Source organism: Ambystoma mexicanum, chromosome 6p (assembly GCF_040938575.1).
Source record: "Ambystoma mexicanum isolate Mex_15411 chromosome 6p, UKY_AmexF1_1, whole genome shotgun sequence".
Lineage (NCBI taxonomy): Eukaryota > Metazoa > Chordata > Amphibia > Caudata > Ambystomatidae > Ambystoma > Ambystoma mexicanum.
The window spans coordinates 212,856,445-212,878,704 of record NC_090935.1 but is presented as its reverse complement, the minus strand read 5'-3'; positions in this window follow the sequence as shown (position 1 = coordinate 212,878,704).

Genomic DNA, 22,260 nt, shown 5'->3' with positions numbered 1-22,260 from the left:
GCGTCCCAGGCCGCAGCTGCCGAGGGTATGTCCAAGAGGTGGAGGTCTGAGGTCGACTCCTCGGCAGCAGAAGGGGCAGTTGAGACCCCACAGGGTCCGATGGAGGAAGATGGCATGGAGTCATACAGGTTGGTGGGGGGTTTGGTGCAGGTGGAGACCGTGGAAGGGACACACACGGGGTCTGGAGGTGGGGATTCCACCGGTGCTAGTGGTGCAGGAACAGGAGGCAGCACAGGCCGCCGCGCAGGTGCCTGTGTGTAATCCTGTCCCCGATCCTGTGACTGCATCATCCTGCACCAGCAGGGATGCCTACGTCCAGACCCATTTTCAGAGAGGGGATGAGCGCACAACAACTGGCCTTCCTCTCCCTGCGGACGTGGCAATCCGGGACTGAGTTGAGCCTGTCCTGGCTGGGATGGCGTTGCGTCAACGGGGCATGCGAGGTGACCTGCAGTTTTTTAGTGAAGACACTGCACGTCATCTTGGATGCCTCGTTGACCGCGTTGACCTACTGGGACGGGTCACAAGGGCTGGATTCCTCCGTATGATGGACCTTATTCCGACCCCCTCCTCACCTGAACCCCCTATGCGCCAGTCGTCCTCCATGCCATCTTCCCACCCATGTATCACCTGGGTACCCTGTGGAGCTGCCTCTGACCAAGCGGCCAGGCTGGTGGAGGACACATCACTCCCACAGTCGGGAGTCGGACGTCCAGCAGGGGTGGCCACCACACCAAATGCACCCCAGCCGGAGGAGGACGTGCAGGCAGCAAGAGCCAGGGCACAAGCTCAGCAGCAGCAGCAACAAGGTGGGAGCGATGATGGCTCGGGCCATCAACATCCGAGGGGCAGGCATCGGCCACAGGGCAGGAGGACCCAGGATTGGGAGTGTCTTCTGTGTGGCAGCGGTTGGGCCAGGCCATAGATGCGGAGCAGCGGCGGGCGGAAGAGGCACGACTCACAATGGTCAGGGCGGAGAACTCCATGCGGAGGGCGCTGAGGCGGGCTGAGTGCCTTGAGGCAATTCGCAGGGAGTTGGAGTTGAACATGGCATCGTCCCCCAGGACATAGAGCAGGGGTTTGATGACGCCCTGGCCCGGGAAATCGGAAAGTGAGCCGCCGGACTAGCCCGCCGCCATTGTATATAGATTTTAGTGTTAGGTTTCATTTTCGTTTTGCTTTATTTTGGGGTGATTGGACTATGCCCCACACTTTCGTATATAGTTATTTCTTAGTTAGTTTGTTTGATGGGTTTAATTTCTTTCGTTGGGCTCATGGACCCTTTGAACATTCATTGTACATAGTTGAACATTGGATTTGTGGGAACTTATTTTTTTAAATTCACCATGGATCATTGGATTTTACATTTTAAGTTTCCTTTGGATTTGCTTTGGTGGAAGGAGAGTTTGGATGAATATTCTTTTGGATTTATTTGGATTGGTTCTACATTTCATTTTAGTATGTTTTAGACATGCATTTCATTTCATGTTTTGGCAAAGAATTCTTTTACCGCACAAAGACCCACAGGTTGGGCAAACTGAAGCCCAAAGAAAATAAATTTAGCCAACCCTAAGGACAAAGGATCAGTTTAGTCATACCTATCCATACAGGGAATCAAGGGAATCCAAATAGAGAAGAATTTCCCATACACCCAGGTGCAACTACCGTTTGAGTTTCCCCCTAGTTTTGTTGTGTGTTTTTCGTCCCCCCGTATTTTTCGTTGGATTATATTTAGACGCACACTTGTTGTAAATTTAACTTTTATTTGTCAAGTTGTTCTAATGTTTTGAAACAATTTCATTATGTTTCTCTTATTTTTCTTGCACAATGAAGCATGAAATTGAATGATCTCTGTTATGTGTATTCATGTACTATACTTTGAAGCAATCAATATTAAGTTTTTTAGAAAATGTACAAATGTGTTGAACTAAATTACTTCTCTGAATGAGTACTTTACTTATGATTTTGAATCCTTCAATGATTATAGGTCAAATACAGGATTGTTGTTTTCTCCCTCAAACCAGCTCAATCTCACTAAAACGAGGACAAATGCCAGCATTAGTGAATTGGGACAATTTATAGCACTCTCGAAAAGAAATTGTCGTTTGTTTGCGCCCCCAGAATTTACTTTAAATCAGATTGAACCAAGGGGGTAGGGTACACTTATGGTTTATGGATTTCATTTCACGTTTGACATTTTTTTATGCTTTCTTTTTATTACATTCTTTTTGTTCATAATACATGTTCATATTTTACTTCCATGTCTGGTATTTGCTCATTGGGTTTATGCATGTCAAAATTTGGGTTTACACAATCAATGGCACCCAGTGTGTGTGTGTGAGGGACAGACATGTGTTGATGTACATAGTTGACTTTTGGTTTGTGTCATGAGATAGGCATGTCAGTGTGGGGTGCATTGGAAATTCATTGCATCTGAAGACTGGGGTGGCGTGCTGTGTGATTTTTGTGGACATGAGGGCCATGATTGTGCATCTTTAGGACGTGTTGGGGGGGACATGAGTCGGGGCCTGACCCTCAATGCTGGGTGGATGGGGGTGCTGGGGGACATGAGTCGGGGCCTGACCCTCAATGCTGGGTGGATGGGGGTGCTGGGGAACATGAGTCGGGGCCTGCTGGCAGGTGCCCGTCAATGCTGGGTGGATGGTAGTGCTGGGGACATGAGTCGGGGCCTGACCCTCAATGCTGGGTGGATGGGGCTGCTGGGGGACATGAGTCGGGGCCTGATCCTCAATGCTGGGTGGATGGGGGTGCTGGGGAACATGAGTCGGGGCCTGCTGGCAGGTGCCCATCAATGCTGGGTGAATGGGGGTGCTGGGGGACATGAGTCGGGGCCTGACCCTCAATGCTGGGTGGATGGGGGTGCTGGGGGACATGAGTCGGGGCTTAACCCTCAATGCTTGGTGGATGGGGGTGAGGTGGAACATGAGTCGGGGCCTGCTGGCAGGTGCCCTTCAATGCTGGGTGGATGGGGGTGCTGGGGGACATGAGTCGGGGCCTGACCCTCAATGCTGGGTGGATGGGGGTGCTGGGGCACATGAGTCGGGGCCTGACCCTCAATGCTGGGTGGATGGGGGTGCTGGGGGACATGAGTTGGGGCCTGACCCTCAATGCTGGGTGGATGGGGGTGCTGGGGAACATGAGTTGGGGCCTGATCCTCAATGCTGGGTGGATGGGGGGGCTGGGGAACATGAGTCGGGGCCTGTTGTCAGGTGCCCGTCAATGCTGGGTGGATGGGGGTGCTGGGGGACATGAGTCGGGGCCTGACCCTCAATGCTGGGGGGATGGGGGTCCTGGGGGACATGTGTCGGGGCCTGACCCTCAATGCTGGGTGAATGGGGGTGCTGGGGGACATGTGTCGGTGCTCAGTTGTGCGTGGTGACATGTGGGCTGGCTGGGTGCTTCGCCAGGGTAGATGGGCTGCCTGTGGGGCATGGCCACGGGTACAGTGTGTTCCCCTGTGTTGTGGTCTGCCTGCAGGCCCTGGGGAGGGGGGAGAGGGCACACCTGGGAGGACACACACTAACAATTCGTTGGGGCACCCCCGAAATACACATACCCCACTCGCAGAAGGATAATCGCGGGTGAAACTTCCCGCGCACCCCCGAAATATACGTAGCCCGCTCGCACAGGGCCAATCGCGGGTGATTCTCCCCGAGCACCCCCGTAATACACATACCCCGCTCGCACAAGGCCAATCGCGGGTAAAACTTCCCACGTCCCCCCAAAATACACATAGCCCGCTCGCACATGGCCAATCGCGGGTAAAACTTTCTGCGCACCCCTGAAATACACATAGCTCGATCACACAGGGCCAATGGTGTGTGATTCTCCCTGTGCACCCCCGTAATACACGTAGCCCGCTCGCACATGGCCAATCGCGGGTAAAACTTCCTGCGCACAACCGAAATACACATAGCCCCCTTGCACAAGACCAATCGCGTGTGATTCTCCCCGCGCACCCCCGTAATACACGTAGCCCGCTCACACAAGGCCAATCGCGGGTAAAACTTCCCACGCCCCCCCAAAATACACGTAGCCCGCTCGCACAGGCCCAATCGCGTGTAAAACTTTCCGCGCACCCCCGAAATACACCTAGCCCGCTCACACAGGGCCACTCGTGTGTGATTCTCCCTGTACACACCCGTAATACACGTAGCCCGCTCGCACATGGCCAATCACGAGTAAAACTTCCAGTGCACCCCCGAAATACATGTAGCCCGCTCGCACAGGGCTAATTGCGTGTGATTCTCCCCGCGCACCCCCGTAATACACGTACCCCGCTCGCATTCGTGGTTGGGGGCTGTATGCTGGTCCACTGGCTTGTGCGCCATGTACGGGATTTGTGCGCTGTTCATGGTGCACAGGGAGGGGTTGGGGGCATAATTGGTGCTGCTGCAGGGCCGCTGCGCCACTCTGCGCCACGGCTGGTAATTGATGTTTGAATCCCTGAATACGCTGTGCGCGGAAATGGATTTTGGCACACGCCGCTGGCGCAGACTGCCGCACGCGCACACTGTGCGCCAGCCGCCTGCACCACTTGTCCGCTGATTTCTATGAATTACCCCCTTAATCTCAAATTTGTGTATGCTGTTACCTGATAGGTTGATGTTTGTATGGGGCAGTGCAACAGACCAGCAGAGCAGGGACGTCATTTAGGGATTGCCAGGCGTCACACTTGCAACCCCTGAGGTCTCCCTTGCTATCCCTAAAAAATAATCTAAACTTTTTTTAACGTTTTTTTCTCCCCCAATTGAAGCTCCTTGGCTGTGGCCAATGCCTCTTTGTATCTAGAGTGGCTGGCATTCTTTTCCAGGCTTCTTAAAAAAACTGTGGGTTCCACAAGTCTAAGACTTTGAGCAGTGACCCTAAATAAGAAAGATTAGAAATAACAATTTGTGTTTCTGGAATTCTAAACAATAATTGCTAGACTCATTAAAGTGGTCTTCAAACCTTTTTTGCCTGGGACCCCCTGAGCAAAATTTGGGCAGGCTGGGCCCCCCCCCCCAAAACGCAGTATGCGGTTGTATGGACAGTATGTATTGTGTGCCGTCACCGCACCATACTCCCAGTATAGGCCCTGGGCCCACCCACCTGCTCCCATCACAGTCGCTGGGCTCCCTCATCCCACTCCTACCCTGTCCCTGGGCTCACCCCACCCCATCACACACCCTGCGCTCTCCCCACCCTGCTCCCACCACTATCCCATGGTTCCCACCCATCCTGCTCCCACCACAGTCCCTGAGCTCCCCCATCCCACTCCTAACACAGTCTGAGGGCCAGTGGCGGCTGGTGAATTTTTTAAGCGGAGGGGCATATCTATTTCCCCCAAAAATGCCAGAGCAACCAAGCGCAGCAAGGGACCCTGATCCAATCAAGAGGCGTTCGGGGGGTTTCCCCCCGTGAATTTTCTTTTAAATAATGGGTTAAAATGTTGCATTGTAGAGCATACTTTTTAAAATAATTGGTAAATAGCCAGTTTGCAATTGGTGCTGGGGGGCCCAGGGGGCAGAATGACATTTTTTCCTGGACATCTGATAGATGTCCAGTAAAAAGATGCCATCTCTGTCCCCTGGGCCCCACTGTGCCTAACACAATCAACATGATTATGTGTGTATGCAAGGCGCTGGGGTACAAAGGGAGAAAGCATGGTATTTTTGACTGGACATCTATGATACAAATCCAGTTAAAAAAATACCAGATCTGTCCCCTGGGCTCCACAGCACCTCAGAAGGAGAGTTGATTTTGGTAGGTGGGCAGGGTGATTGTGCAACAAAGGCATTTAGGCATTTTTAAAATGCCTTTGGTGTACAACCCCCCTTCTGCCCTCTATCCACCACTTACCAAAATCAGCTCAACGGATCAAAACAAACACACACACGTTCATACAGCAATCACTATCATTCGCCTGAGCATCCATCACCATACACTCACTCATAACAGAAGCATACATGCATCCATACACATATTTACTTTTCTTTTTAAATGAACATAAACATATCTTCTGCATAGGCATGCGTGTGGGTGCTGAAACGCCCTGCTCCAGGCTGCTCTGTCCGTATGTGCGATGAGGCGCAGGAACTCCCCCTGGCACATACAGGCATGAAGTGCCCCAGCCAGCATTTTCAATGAGCTATGCAATGCTGGCGAAGCAAAACGCCCCAGCCTTTCATGGCTCAGTGAGCATGTGCAGCTGGGGAACTGAACTTAACTGTCAAAGGGAAATAGTCTTTCCCTTTGACAGTTCAGCCAGCCCAGGAGCACTCCCTCAGCTGGAAAAAGCAGCTGAGGGAGTGCTCATTGTTTCACTGGGCTGGCACCTTAGCTCCTCCATAATGGGTGATGGGGACACTGGGCGGGCACCCCCTCGCCACAATGGATGAGCTGCCAGGCTCAGACTGGCCTATAGGGCAATAGGGCAATGCCTGTACCAAAAATGCAAAATGCTAGTGTGGGGCAGTCAAAATGGGCCACCATTTTGGGCAATGTGGGCCATTTTGATGAGTTACTTCAATATGCAGTTAGTAATTTTGACCATTGTTGCTGAATAAATATTCTTTAAATATCACAATTTACTTTTATTTTGACACAAAGCACCCCCTTGTGTACTATTCAAACAGTCTGTGACTAAAGGAATAATATCCATTTACAACTGCGGGCCACTTTTTGTCTTTACATTTCATGCTGGGCTCTCATGGCACTCCAGGGATGCGGGGGCGCACCCCACAGTTTGAATACTGCTGCATTAAAGGTTTATTTCAGACACACTTCAGGGGGTGAGTCCTGTTCTTAAATACCTCAAATTCACAATGCAGACACAATCCTCCAAAAAGCATTTAGAGTAGAATAAGCATCCATTTCCGATTATGTATTGTGCTTTTCAGAAGTTGTAGTTATAGCATGTTTTTTTCTGCTAATACATATGGTGATCTCTTATTGTATGAAATGTATATCATGTTACAGTGATATTGTAACCTTATTTTTCATAGTGTACTTAGAAACAATGCTATGTGAAGCCACTGCCTTTTTTGTCAAAGGGTAAACGGTTGTGTTCCATCTCTTCCCGTGATGTCACTTTTGGGGTGGGGTCAAATGACAAGACTTCCTGTGATGTCATCAGAGATCAGAGGTCACTTCTGCTACCCCTGGCATTTTGGTGAAATTACATCCCTGCAGCAGAGGTGGTGATCCATCAATCAATTGTTTTTTTCTTGTCAAGTTCCTATTGTTCTGGCCCAGTACACATGCCCAAAGTGAAACTACTTAAACTGCTGGCTGCCATGTGCTAGTGAGCAGGGGAGCACTGAGTGGAGGATATATGCATCAATCACAATCATTGTTTTTTCGTCTCAATATGCCTGGGTACCATGCTCTTTTTCCCTCTGCCCACCCGCATCACATGTCACATTGTAGCAAACCAGTACAATTGAATACCTTTTTATGCTGTAGTCTGATTGTCCGTGATGTGCTGCAATTAAATTCAGCAGGCCCAGGCAGGCAAGTGGGCGGGGGATCCATCCAAGGTGGTGGGCAGGTGGGAGCCTCATGCATTTTGGGGGCTCGGCGATCTCTTCTGCAGCAGTAGACTGCGTGGTGCTTTTTCAAAGCTCTGCTGCGCTGTATATCCCTCATCACAGGATTAACTTGATACCCAAATAAGTGCCGATTCTCAGCCCCACCTTCAAATTAAGTACCAGGACTGAACACTGGCAAACACCGGCACAAATCAAGCACTGGGGCAAAGACATTTTGAAAGAGTAGTGAAAAGTTATCTGGGTTTATATAGTGAGGTTTCAATTTTATTGTGTAATAACGTAGTTTTGGCTCAAGGATTGTGATTTTATATCTTTTAATATATACCATGCTTAACATTGTTTAGAAAGATTCATTTTTGGATCTCCTCCATTTTCTTTCTAAATAGTGACACTGTTGTTTTGATGAAGCTAGAGGCAGAGATTACCAAGGACTTGACTGTTTTGTGAATGCTCTGAAAAGATAAGTGGGCAGAACCCTCACAAATTAGTTCCAGCTCTTTGTACCCATGTTAAAAAAAAAACTCATCACACCCCAGCAAGATATTGGTGGCTGCCAGGGCATATCTAGTTTCGGCCCGGAGATCAAAAGGTATATTTTCCTATGGTACCTTAACATGTTTCTTTGTTTGGTGCTCCATGTCTTCCTGACAGAGTTAAAAGAACAAAAACAAATAAAATAGTCAGACAAGGAAATGGCCTGGGTATTAAGCATCGAGTTCCAGGCCCACTTACTTAAATGAGATCAAGACAGCGACTGTGCTGATCGGAGGTAAAGGCGTTAAGGGGGTCTCAGCTCATGATTATCCAGTATCTTCCACTCCCCAGCGGAGTCTGGTGCAGATGGATCATCTAGCTAGATATAAAAATTTCCTGAGTGAAGTCTATTAACAAGACTTTATCATTAAACGCAATACTTACAATGATCTGGATACTGTAGCATGCTGGCATAACTTTTTCTGCCATTGCACCTTAATGCATCCCTTTGGTGGTCTCAGCTATGTTGATACTGTGGCTAATGAAACAGCTTTTTCAAGCCACCTTTATTGTACACTTCACACCCCATGCTATTCTAGCACTGGACACTCAGCTAGATCAGCAGTGCACCTAAATACACACCGGTAGCATAGCATTCTATCCCATTACTGGGGCCGACATTCAGCTGTTACTGAAAAACATCCTGCTAGTTTTCAAAAGCCCATGCCCTGCTGAATTGCCTTGCTGTTCCACATCTTTGCCCCACACAGCTCTGAATGTGTACCTTCAGCCTGACATGCAGAAATCCCCCATTTCCTTCCAGTGGTGGTACCCACACCCATCGCCGTCTACAGGATAGAGTTAACATGGGAGGAAACCCTTCATGCTGCATATTGTGCCAACATTTAACAAAACATAAATCAGTTGGACAGAAACTGTGCACATTATGTGCTTCTTACTTGCTAAACATAACTTGAACATTCCATGTTTTTCAATCACAACCTGCAAATTACTCACTCAAAGCATGATTTTGGAAACTTAATGCTGCTTAAAGTGACATAATGTTCCCAAGCATAAACACATTTCACCGTAAATGTGTCTCTAATGACTTGCCAACTCCCCAAATATTTCCAGAGGGTTCTACGGCTTTTGGAAAACAATAGCAAATATTTTATGCCAATTCCATTTTCTTACATTTCTAAAATGTTTAATGTAAAACAAGCTTAAAGTAGACAATTCATAATATATCCACACCCACCCAAACGTCAGCCATTTGTTTACACATTTTGTAGATGCATATGTCTAAATCCCCTAACATAATAAAAAATGGACTCGGGTAACAACAGTGCAATATCATGAAATGTTTCATATGGAAATTATTTGATATGTAAAACCTTGTCATGGTTTTCTTTTCCATTTTTTATTGAGTTATATCTTTGGGTTCAAACTTTTCACAAATACAAACAAATAAAATTAACACAATTGTTTAAAAAAGTTGACTGCAAAATCACATCTACCACAATATTTGAACAAAATTCAATTCAGTCAGGTTAAAAAGTCAATCTAAAAAAAGCAATACAATACAGTTCAACCAGTTATAGGTTCAGAAAGTTCAATGGCCCTAAAAGGAATACCCAACTACAATAGCTGGGTGGGAGTCTACAGCCCACAAGTAACCATTCAATGAATTTGGATAGCTTACCAAGAAATTGCTTACAATTTCATGACCACAGATCATAACTCCCTTGAATTAATCTGTAAACTCAGCAGACACTGGGTTAAATGAGGTGTACCACCCATTTTCATGAAAATCTTCTTTAGAAAAGCGATTAGGGCAATTGTCATAGATAGTTGGCTGCCTCTCAATAACTTTTCCTATACATTCTGGGAGATAAGCACTGAGACAGAAAGAAAAAATCTCCCTAAAAAGAGGATTCTAATCTGCATTAAGAATGGACATTCCATAACTAGATGGCGTAAAGTTTGTAGATTGTCTAGATTACACAATGCGCCATACACCTATCTCTAGGCAATCGGATTCGAGAACCAATCACTTCTAGAGTGTGGAGATAATTCAACCTAAATTTTAGGAACTACATTCTGATGCTCTTAGATGGGAATTTAATTAAGTAAAGCTTCAGAGACTTTGGCAGCTAGGAATACCAGTGATTTCTTTATAATGTTTTAATTTTTAGAAGGACTCCACAGTTTCTACATTATCCCACTCTCTTAACCTTTTTCTTATTTCTGTCTCGGGGAAATCCACATCAATTCCTGCTTAGGTCAAGAAGCATTCACAGGAACTCAAACTCATTTTAGGAGGCATCCCTCTCAGACCGAAAAAAATATCACCCAGAGGAACAAATAGAGTCGCCTGTATCCTCTTTTACCATAAGAAATAGCACCAGTATATTCTTTTTTTTTTAGTTTTATTGGTTAAATAACAACAGCCTTTAACAATACACTAAAACAATTTTATGACAACACAGCGAAAAAGAGAAGAGAAAAAAAATAACTTACTAAAAAAGCAAAATACAGAAAATACAAAACAACTGAAGTAGGTTAAGCATATCCTCCAGCTGTTAAAACAATATTCCATTAGCATACACAATGTCAAAGATTAAAATAATGTACAAAGTTCGCTACCGCTATCACAATGTAGTACGGCCAGCCAGCCAGGCTTAGTTTCCACAGAATCTCAGTGCCTGTACACATGGTTCCTGAAGGCCTGAGCCCGTTTACCTGACAGCGTTGCACATCCTGTCAGCAGGTGTTTCAATGTTTCCTCTGCGTCCTTACTTGACAGATCTACAACATAGGTGCTCAGTATTCTCGAGGCCAGAACTAGCAGAATGTCTTTGGTGTGCAAGATATTCCAGCGGAATCTTAAGAACTAATTCTGTATGCCCCTGCCGGGATAAATTCCCAGAAATGGGGCCAAAATGTCCCCTCTCTAATGATCTCTGCAGAGATGCACTATCGAGGGATAACCATGAAAAACCTTGGTTGTATGAATCCAATCCCAATCAAACAGTGTTCTCTTAATCCTACAGGGGTTTCCAACCAGCTCTTGAAGGGAGCTACCCATATCTGATAGGAGCTGGCTGCATTAGTCTGCCCACTCTGTCAAGATCTTTGAGCCCTTAGCCTAAATGACCATTTTAAGATCAGGATACAATGAGAGGCCTTTCATGACAAAGATCTTCCTGTATTGTGTCGGGTACTTCCATTGGGCTCTTGCCAGTAGTGAGCTCAAGCCCAATTCATACCAGACTATGGCTGAGGGAAAAGAGGGCAGCAGTCAGAAAATGCCCCTACACATCTGGCCCTTCAGGACTGGCAAGTAACTGAGAACTGAATATTCATAAACTGCAATCCCATACAGGATATTCGGGAGAATTTGTGACTCGTAAAAACGAATACATGGTGCAAAGCAAAACTTTCCAAATTTGGAATCTGTCCTCTGTAATTGATTAGCCAATCCTGCAGCTTAAGTTTGAAGCCTTTTCTTGGTGGTTAACCCCGAATTTTTCAAATTCATCAGGAAGCCCAGATATAGAAGGGCATTCACCCTCTGCACCTGCTCCCCTCGAACATGCCAATAAAAGATCGACCTTTTCTTTGTGTTGGTGAACTGAATCACTTTGGTCTTTGAGGGGTTGATAGTCATCACATGGGCCTCCACAAAATCAAGAAAGCCATTCAATAGGTGTTGCAAACCTATAAGTGTGTTGTCCAATATTAAAATGTTGTAAGCATATGGCGTAAATTATGTAATTTGGGAGTAGTCTTGGCCCTGGGTTGCAGATATGAAGTAATTTACGCCATGTATAAATTGTAAAGGCAATGGGCCAGTGCACACCCTTGCTGAGTGCCCCTTGCCATTCTAATGGGCTTGGACAGTTTACCTTGCTGTTCTAGAGCCACCTGGACTGTAGAGTTTTCGTACAGACCTAGCAGTAGTCTCGAGAGAACCTCAGGAATACCACATGACTGCAGTTTTTGCCAAAGCAAAGGGTGATCCACTGCAACCGAGGCGACGTAGACTGGATTACCACTTTTAGGCCACGCTGAATGTTAAATGCATTTCAGGATTATACCATTAAGAGAAGTTACCATCCCCGGGCTTAATCCAGTTTGCCACTTACTAAGGATGCCTGTGTTCATGGCCCACTGCTCCAAGTGCCCAAGCAGGACAGAAGCAAATACTTTGGAGTCAGCGTCCATCAGCGTTATTGGGTGATAATTACAGGGAGGTGGTCTTTCACCCTTTTTATATATTGGGATGACATGAGCCTGGCTCCAGGTCAGTGGAAATCTTTCTGGCTTTATTATATCCAAGAACAAGACTATGCGTACCTTTGACCACAGCCTTAAGTTGGATTTAAAAAGTAAAGTTCGACAGCCTGTTGGACCCAAAGGCCCGAGAAGAACACAAGTCCTGGATAACTTTCTGGAAGACTTCAAAGTTGATTTCTACCCACCCCCCCCCCCCCCCGCCTTTATTGAGGGGAATTTATCCAGACTAAAATTGACCACGGAGGATTCCACCTGGGTGTACAGGGCCTCAAAATGGGAGAGCCAGCCTGCTTCCCCTATTGCATTAACTAGTCTCCCCAGTTGCAGGGCTTTATGCCCATTACTTCCGACCAATTCTGATGTGAGTGGCCATTGTTGCAAAAAGAATGGTTGAGTTGCGTACCACCAGTCAGCTCAGGTCAGATTTAATTACAGTCAGAAAGCCTCGATACTGACGCCCGCTGTCGCCTGGACGTGCTACCTGGAGTAGGGTCAAGCAACCATCTAAAGCGTTAGGGTTTTTAGCCATGTTTCATAAAAGAATGATAACTGTGTATTGCTTGAGGATTCAAGAAAGATTGTTGTTGAACAAATAGGTATTGCCCCTGGTGTTAAAAGAAACAAGCGACAAGCAGTTGCGGTTCTCAGAAAGAAATGGTAGTGGCTTCACCTTGACAATCGAATTTTGGGCCATACCCTAAAGCCACCACCAGTCTGTGCTTTCTTCAGAGGAGAGGATCTTCCTCTTCCACGTCAAGACCTGTTCCTCCATGCATTCTCCCATTCCTTGATTAAAGAGCTTTTCACCTTGGGGAGTCAACCTCTTATTGTGGGCATGGCTCCCCCGCCCAGTATTCTGCTCTGCACTCATTCAGCGAAGTGAGTATTTTTCCTTTAGCAGGATGTCCATAACTATCTTAGAGTTCAGGGATTTCACTGCTCGATCGAAATGCTGACGATCAAACAGGAAAACCCACGCTAGATCACTGGAGTTAATACTGATCAAAGCCAGGCTCTCGCGTAGTAGATGCAAGACATTATCCCTGTTCATGGTTATCTGGTGAGATTTCAGGTAACACGCTTTCAATTAAGATGTTATAAAGATGCTCTTTCTCTTTTGCCTCTTGAGGAGGCTGGCGACTTGAAGGATTTGAAAAGACCACTAAAGCTGGCCTGAAGGGATACCGGTTTTACAATCTTTCTTTTCCACTTGTGTTGTTTGAAGTGCCCAGCAGAGTTGCCAGTTGTTGCAGCACTGGTCTCCATAACTGCAAATTCATCGGGAGTTGCCCGGATGGTAGTTTAGAACTGTCGAGTGTTTGCATCTGCGAAACAGCTAGGGCACTTTGGCTCAATGCATGAGTGGTAGTTACAGGGAGATCCATCACTCTCTTCAACACGTGTATGCAGGCTGAGGTCCTACATTTTTGACTGCAACTGCTATGTCAGGCAGGCTTAAGTTTGTCGACCTCAAATTTTATCCCTGTGTATTCTGTGTGGGATTACTTGAAGTTCCTATGATGCCCGAGGCGATGTTAGTTTTCTTGGAGCATACTGCGACTTCCTTAGTTTGTAGCAACGCTGTCCGCACCGTGGGTTACAAGAGTAATGCGTGTATAAATTGATGCGCTGTTCGCTTTTTTACTGGTTTGTGTGACCCATTTTTTAGATTTTTCATTTGGGGACCAGTTTTTTGTTATGATCCACAGAATTGTTCTTGGTCCCTCTCGGTTGGGCGGTGGGCGAATTATCAATTGATATGATTGAATGTCCTTCCCCCGAAAGAAAAACTGTCAGGGGAAGTTCTGCTGTTTCCCGTCGTAAAAGGACTCCCGTCAGCTCTGCTCGAGAGTGGGTCTGGTTTTAGCAAAAGTCACAACTCTCTCCTGGGGGCAACTAGTATCCAAGAGCGGGCCCCAGACATCAAGTTTTGCATTCTTTGAAATTGTTGGCTGATCTGCTGGTACAGAGTTATTAGCCTGGCATGTTGGCACTTGACTCTCAAATGCACATGTTACCATGGGGGGGTTCAGTCATATGGTGTTTTGCACTAAGACCTCCAAGTCCAAGGCGCCATTTTTATCTGTGACCCCAGTCTTGGCCCTTCAACTGTCTGCAAGATTTTGCCCAAACAAGAATTCTTTAGCAGCTAAGTGCAATCTTACATTTTCAAATTTAAATAATATTTACCCCAAAAGTGGCGTATTGGACTTGGTTTCTTGCTGAAGGCCCTCATACAGAGAAACCAATATGCAAAGTACTTCATTTATTTCTGTCAGGCTTCCCTCTCCGTCACATTTTGTAACATTTTCCATCTTGCGCATTACTGCCGATAGTCGTCTAGGCGGGAGAGGGTTAGGCAAGGGGGCCAGTGATGATGCAAAAAAATCTGTTCCAGACAGATAGTGATCACTGTGTGTTGCTGTTTTTGGTGATAGGCTCAGGTCAGGGGGTGCATCATCCATTGACAGGTCTATGGAGTATTGTCCGGAAACATTTGGGGCTGAATACTTATGCCCACAGTTGAGTGGAAACTTCAGTTTTTTCCAGCTCCCAAGTCCCCCCCACCCCCAGCCAAGGATTCAATTGTTGCCTTAGATTAAGCCTCTGTCTCCCTAACCGGTGTGAAGAAGGAGGTTATCAACAAGAATTTCAGCTTCTGGGTTTTAAGGTCTGTGTTGCAGGAAGGATCACAAGGAAGAACCTGTGCAGCAACCTGCTCAGTGGGGGAGGGTGGAAGCGGTAAGCTTGCTGAGGCCAAGAATTCCGTGCCAGTTAGTGGTGCTGAGCGCGTGTTTGTCAGGGAGCCCCACTACAGAGATCATACATATTGTGCCACAAGTACGCAGACAACACAGCACACGTGGTTACTTCACCACTCACTGCCTAAGTCCTGTTGTCTTGCTAAGTTCTGAAAAGAATGAAGATGAAAGTGCTGCAGTTTTCCGACCGGTCTCCCTCCACTCCAAACACTCCCAACACACTGAATACACTGTGAGCGCTCCACGCTGGAAAGAAGTATTTCACTGTTTACTCCTCCTTCATGAGGTAAAACACTGTAGACATACTTTGCAAGCAAAACAATCCTGCCAGTAGCTTCTCCCAACACACAGCGCACTTCGCGCACGCTCTGCGCTGGAAAGCAATATTTCACTGTTAACTCCTCCTTCGCTGGGTAAATGTTGTAGACAGACTTTAGAAGCAAAACGAACTTGCCAGTACTGCTTCTCACAACACACCGCGCACACACTGCACGCAATCCACAGTATTTCACTGTTAACTCTTCCTTAGCACCAATTTATTCCACTTGTACACCAACCAACAAGAATTAATACTGAAATCACGTCTGATGGCACCAACGGGCACTGAAGGTGGGAGGCCCAACACTGACCCTCAAATGTTACACTCTAGGATATCAACACCTTTTCTATTCCTTAGTGTATGAAACTCTAGCCCATACAACACGGAAGGGCTCGCTTTTGTTTTATAAAGAACTAACAGTGGACATAAAGAATAGCTACAATATTTGGACTGCATTATATTCATAAGGGAGATAAAGCAACAATCTTAGCCCCAATTATTTCTTTAATAAGATTCAAGTGTGACCTGTTGGCAAAAATAAATCCCAAATAAACAAACTGCTCTACTTCCTCGATCAGATTGTTATTAATGAACTACCTAAAGTTTGTATAGTTCACCTTTTAATTAAAGGACATCAGTCTTGATTTGTCGGAATTAATTTCAAGACTATTTTTCCTAGCATATAAAGCCATTAGGTTTAGCCTCCTCTGAAGGCTAATGGGGTTCTGATGCAACAGAGTCAGAGAATAGGAATACGTCATCCACGCAACCCTCATGGATACCAATTTAGGTGGACAGAGAGAGGACTTTCAAAGCATTATCCATAGATCTGAAATGTACAGGTTGAGACGGGTGGGTGCCAAAATGCACCCCTACCTTAAACCCTTCTCATCCTGTACCGCCATTGAAAGTTACCCTTCAGAATTCTAACAGATTCTCACACTGTCATCTGAGTGAAAAATTATCATCATATTTAACAAGCCTGGCTCAATACTCCACAAGACGAGTTCCACCCAGAGACGAGCTCCATCCAGTCTGACAAAGGTGGCCGATAGGTCCAAACTGGCGGATTACGGGGAGTGGTCCTTTCCCCTACCTACGTTTACCAAACAGAGTGTGAATATCAATCCATTAAGTGAAGTCCCCATACCTTTTTGAAATCCTGTTTAGAAAACCCTTAGCCTATTTAGTGTCTATCCACCTAACCAAATCCTTTAACACAAAACCTCCTAGAACCTTGCTTGGTGTGTCAATTAATGAGATCGGCCTATAACTTTGAGAAGACATCCGGTTTCCCTTTTTAAAAATGGGTACTATATCGCCTCATCCCAAGACCTTGGAAGAACCACATCTGAAGCAACTTGTGCAAACAGAGTATGCAAGATATTGGACCATAATGTAATATTGCCCTTTAAAACCTTATTATACACATCAGGGCCACAAGCCCTAAAGTTCTTTAGTTTCATGAGAGCCAATTCCAAATCATAGCAGATAGTGAACTACCCCTAATATCATTGTTGAGTTGGGTTGCATTGACTCATTCCCCAGAAAAGGTAAAGAAGAACATGTTCTACTGCAGGGCTTAAATCGATTACTCTAGCTCAAATTCACCATTGGTGCTCCAGAATGACCTGCAGATTGAAAGAAAAGACTTGGTTGTCATATAGCCGGACTAAAGATTGTAAAACAAGATTTAAAGCAAATAGCGAACTACCGCCAACATCATTGTTGAGTTGGGTTGCGTTGACTCACCCTCCAGAAAAGGTAAAGAAGAACACGTTCCACTGCAGGGCTCAAATGGATTACTCTCACTCAAATTCACAATTGGTGCTCCAGAATGACCTGGAGATTGAAAGAAAAGTCTTGCAGCAGCACTTAGTCCAGATCTCGAATTTCCTCCTTCAGGCTCAAACAGGCATTCATTAAAGATGAGTTCACCTGATCTAAGCCTTCCCCTGGTGTAGATGTCAGCACATTGTGGGATGCATTGACCCACTCTGCTATACTATGCGGCCTCACTCTGCTATCTATGGTGCAAGAAACAGTAAAATGTCAGCAAAACCCTTGTGCGCGCCAAAACCTACAAAACCACGTTTTTTTCAACATACAAAAAGATGGCTGCACAACCTGCCACCCATGGTTCATGTGTGGTGGAACAGAGCACACGCTGCAGAAAAAGTGCCAGTGGGGTCCATGACAAGTAAACAGAGTGCAGAGGGAGAAGCAGCGCTTTGCAAGTGAAACTCAAAAATTTGCCTGTAAATGACATTTACTTTGCTGCTGAAACTTCAAAATGCCTGTACATAACACTTTCCAAAACATAAAATCTTGCTTGGCGCTAAAATTCATTTAATCTAATGAAGGACTGTGAATTTATAAGGTCCTGAAATGTTAAGAGAAAAACACCTTCTCAGCAAAACAGGTTTGCCTGTGAATGACAATTCCTGTCGAACATCTGTGTGCAGCCACACTGGGGTACCTGTGAGTGACAGCCCATGTCAAATGGGCTCTCCTGATTAAACTTTAAGGTTGTCTAAACTAAAGGTCTTCCGGATTAGCAAATATAAAAGGACTATTGCTGAAAGGAACATGGATCTCAGTTGTTTTGATCCCACATGTTAAATCTAGAATGTAAATTATATGTTATCTTATACAACAAGTTTGTTTAATGCTGGATTTCAGGTCAAGAAATTAAGAATTAACCTAGGCTGGCTGGACCCGAAAGGGGTTGATAAATAGGTTTCCACCCAAGGGGAGGGCATTGCTCTCAACAGATGCTCACCGACACATGATAATTGTGGGTTATGCCAGACTTGTGTCTGCTGCTAGGGACTGAACTATGGCAGATTCTCCAGGCAAGGAAATGGACGCGTGAAGAGGTCATAAACTAGGCTTGAAGAAGGAAATCCCAAAGGTGGGGGCTGCTCCTTGCCTCCAGAGACAGACAAAAGGCTGGCCATTTGCTGCTAAAGAATATGTAATTACATTTTTTTTAGAGATTTATAACTCGCTATCAGAAGTGGTGAAAAACCTAAACGGGCAGATTTGTTAATCTAATTTTTGGCCCTACATTTGAAAAGTTGGTGGAACTGTGTAGCATATTCTGAACAGGAACGGCAATATATGTGGTTTTATGGGAACTCTAAATTATGCTAGAAATGTTAGACTTTGCACACACATTCCTATGGTAAACGTGCATATTTGTGGAAATTTGGAGAAATTTGGGAAAATGTTTTCATGGCGAAATTGACAAAATGCTGCAGAAAGGCAAAACAAGGTCTCACAGCTGTGGGATTTTGATGAACAGATACTCCATAAAATATGTAATACTTGTATGTGATTTTCATAGAGGTTACAAATGTATAAATATGTTTTTAGGACAAACTTCTATTTTGATACTAGTGGCTATGGGAGGTTTATAAGTATTGTAAAAATCAAACCATAAACCTGACATCATCTGTCTTTGATCCAATCACCCGGATGCAAGGCAGAGATGAGGCTCTGATCCAATCCCATTTCACAGGGGCAAGTTTAGTTAAGCCGGCCCATCCACCCATTTGATGATGTCATTTGACAGGATAAATAGGGACATCTGACAACACACAGACACACTCTCTCTTCTGATTCCAGCGAAGCATTTTGATCCAGCATTCAACATCCAAACCTCAACAATCTTCTAGATCCAGATGCCAACCACCAGGCCAAGCAGTAGCTGAACCATTTTCAGCTAGGCCTCAATCCTCAGCTAATCCTCACAACTCAGTGAAGCACTGTGGTGGGGGGAAGCATCCAGGAAATATCTGGCTTGCTACCATAAATGCTTGCCTGCAGAACTTGTCATCCCGCTGACCTGAAATATCCAGAAACGAGAAGGGCAGATCTTGTGCAGTTCTGGTGACCGGCCTAGCTGATGTGCTGTCCTTCCCTGATACACACAATCCAATTTACCAGAACTTTGACGGTCCAAAAAGCTTAAATCCCATTGGATTGTGAGAATTAACAGGACGCTAGAGAGCTATTGTATACCTGGCCTTATCCTGTTCCACCCCAATCTCTGAACTATCCTTACTTTCATAACCAGGAACAGGGTCAAAATCTTTAGTGCTATCCTATCCTGTCTATTTGCTACAGCGTCATTTTCATAGTCATTTTTATTTGTGTAACTCTTATCCATAAATCCCACTTCGAGTGTTTGGACTGGTTCCACTGGGGAAGGCGCTGGGGATCTGTTACTGAAGTCATAAATCAGTCTCAGAGCTTACTTCATCCCAACCTGGTTGTCTAGTCTGAAGGCTCTAGTCTTGAGTAAAAGCATAATCCATATTTTCTGGTTTTAAACTGAAGTTCTTGTCCAAATTTGCAACTTTATTTTCGAAAAACACCTCTAACTAAAACCTCTTTAACTCCCTCAGTTTTAAAGATAGAAATGAATTTCAACTCTCACTGATACCTAACATCCTTAGCTATTTCCATAACTAAATTTGACCAGTTTTTCTTCAATATCGCATAGTAAAAGTTTGCTGCAAATTTGCAATTTCAGCCAAAGTACACATGTATTTTTCCCATTTCAAAGTGCTTTTTCCATCCCATCCTGATCTGAAGTAGATCTTGTGGTTCATATTATAGCCCATGCATGTTAGGACCTGATTAGTGTTGCTTTCTTTAGAATTTGTCTCCATTTTAGTATTTTGACCATTTTGCAGTATTTCACAAAGCCATTTTCACCTGTCATTTCAAAGTGTCATTTGCCAAAATAAGGTTTTCCCTCTGGTGTGGGAGGGAGGATTGGCTATAACTCTAGACATTATATTTCATTCCCGAAAACCTGCTGATTACTCACATTGGCGTAGGATTGCTCATTTATATGTAAACAAGACTTTGCAGTGGGAACATTAACCTAAATGCTATCTGCGTGAAAAACAAGACTTGTGTATGTGCCTGATTGAAATCCCTTACAACATCCCCCAACTCAGAACTAGACCCACATGACTTCTCAATCTCGACCAGTTGAAGAAACACTTCACTGTAAAGTTTTGTAGAGATCTGTGGGGAAAAAGAAGTCATTTTCTTGCGTGAAACGGGCGGCAGGGAATCCGTTCCATCCTCATTTCCTAACGCTAGAGCAATTTCCCTGTTCATGGGTGCGACCTCGATGCCTTTCAAATTGTAGCACTAAACTCGTCTTCAAATTGTGACAACAATAGAATTAGGAAACCTCTGGAGAGTGGGAGCTACAGAAACCTCTCCGAGGCACACTCCTCAACAGGGTTGAAGAAACCTGTCAAATGTCCACTAACCATGGGCACCAACATAGAGGCCCATTGATATATCAGACTCACTGAGGGCTAGATTTTTGGTGGAAGCTCACGGCAGCATCATATATCATGTGTCAATTTCTTGAATTGAATAATGTGCTGGGGCTTTCATCTCCATTTGAAGCATGCCAGGGAAGGTGCTTGTGAGCTAAATGAGTCTTCCTCATTAGTTGCAGAGTGAAGGTGGGAGTGTTCTTCCTTTTAGAAGTCGTAATATGTTACTGCATACAGTATCAATCCGGTTGCAATCACGGTACTAAAAGTTGTGTATCTTGTTAGGACCAGATTGTAGCTAAAACCTCTCGCCTAATTAATGAAAATTAGTTGCCAATAGAGCTTCAAAGCTAAATATTACCAAGTTTAATAAGATAGTTGAAGAGGTTGATGGGCAATATTTGTTACATCTTTTAGATAAAGATATTTTGACTGTGAAAGTCAGTGGACAACAGCTGTTTAGATTGTATCTGGTTGCATACACTAAGAACGTGATGCATTAAGGTAGTTGACAGATTCTTTTCACAGTCATTGTTATTTATTTGACCATAATCATCATTTTTTAGCCATTTTGTTCATTTGCAGTATGATTGAGCATACCGCCTCAATGGGGAAAAATTTAAATATGTAAATTCAAAAAAGAAAAATTATAATAAGAATTTTCTTCACTGGGAAACTACTATGTATATTTTTGTATGCACTATGCACTTTATATATCCTTTTTTTTAAATTAGTAAAGTAGTTTCTCCTATATACCCATTCCTGGAAACATATGGAATACATAAACGACGACATTATTATAAGATGCACCCTAATGATGTTTTAAACCAAAGGTGTAGTGAATATAAAAGTCCTTTCAAAATGGCCGAGTGCTTTGAACAAAGGAAAACATAGAATTTAACTATGGTAGAAAGTGAAAACGGACAAAGAAACTCAGTAGAACCATAGAGTTTTTTTACTTTTGTACCTGTATTTAATGGCTGGATGTATGTCTGTTCTTTTGTACGTGATCAAGCAATGGGACCGTTGCGAAACGCGTTGTACGAGGCAAATCTGTTTTTACTGATGCCTAAATAAAACTGGATATAAGAAATACACATGTTGTTGTGTGATGGGCTGACCTGAAGGAATTCTACGAATTGGCATATGGCTGTAACTTGACGAGTGCCGTCTCACTCTGGAAGAAGTGCGATAACTTCTTCTTTTTTGAAATATAAATAAATAAATACACATGCCCTGATGAAGGTCTCTGTTTAGAGTGATATGGTGGGACAGAGCATGTTCCTGTATATACAAATAAGAGACCCCACGGTACTGGTGAAACTGTTGCCATTCTTATTGAAAGACCTGTGGTCTATAATACCAGGATCAGCCTCCTTACAAGGTCAGCTGGCACATTATCTCTTAGAAAGATTGAATGGGATTGAAGGATATGGTTTTATGGACAATGCTTCTGGGATTAGTGCACCAAGTCTGCACGTTTCATACAATGTAACACAGACTTGGTTTACACGAAGACGACATTCAGGTTGCCTGATTATATG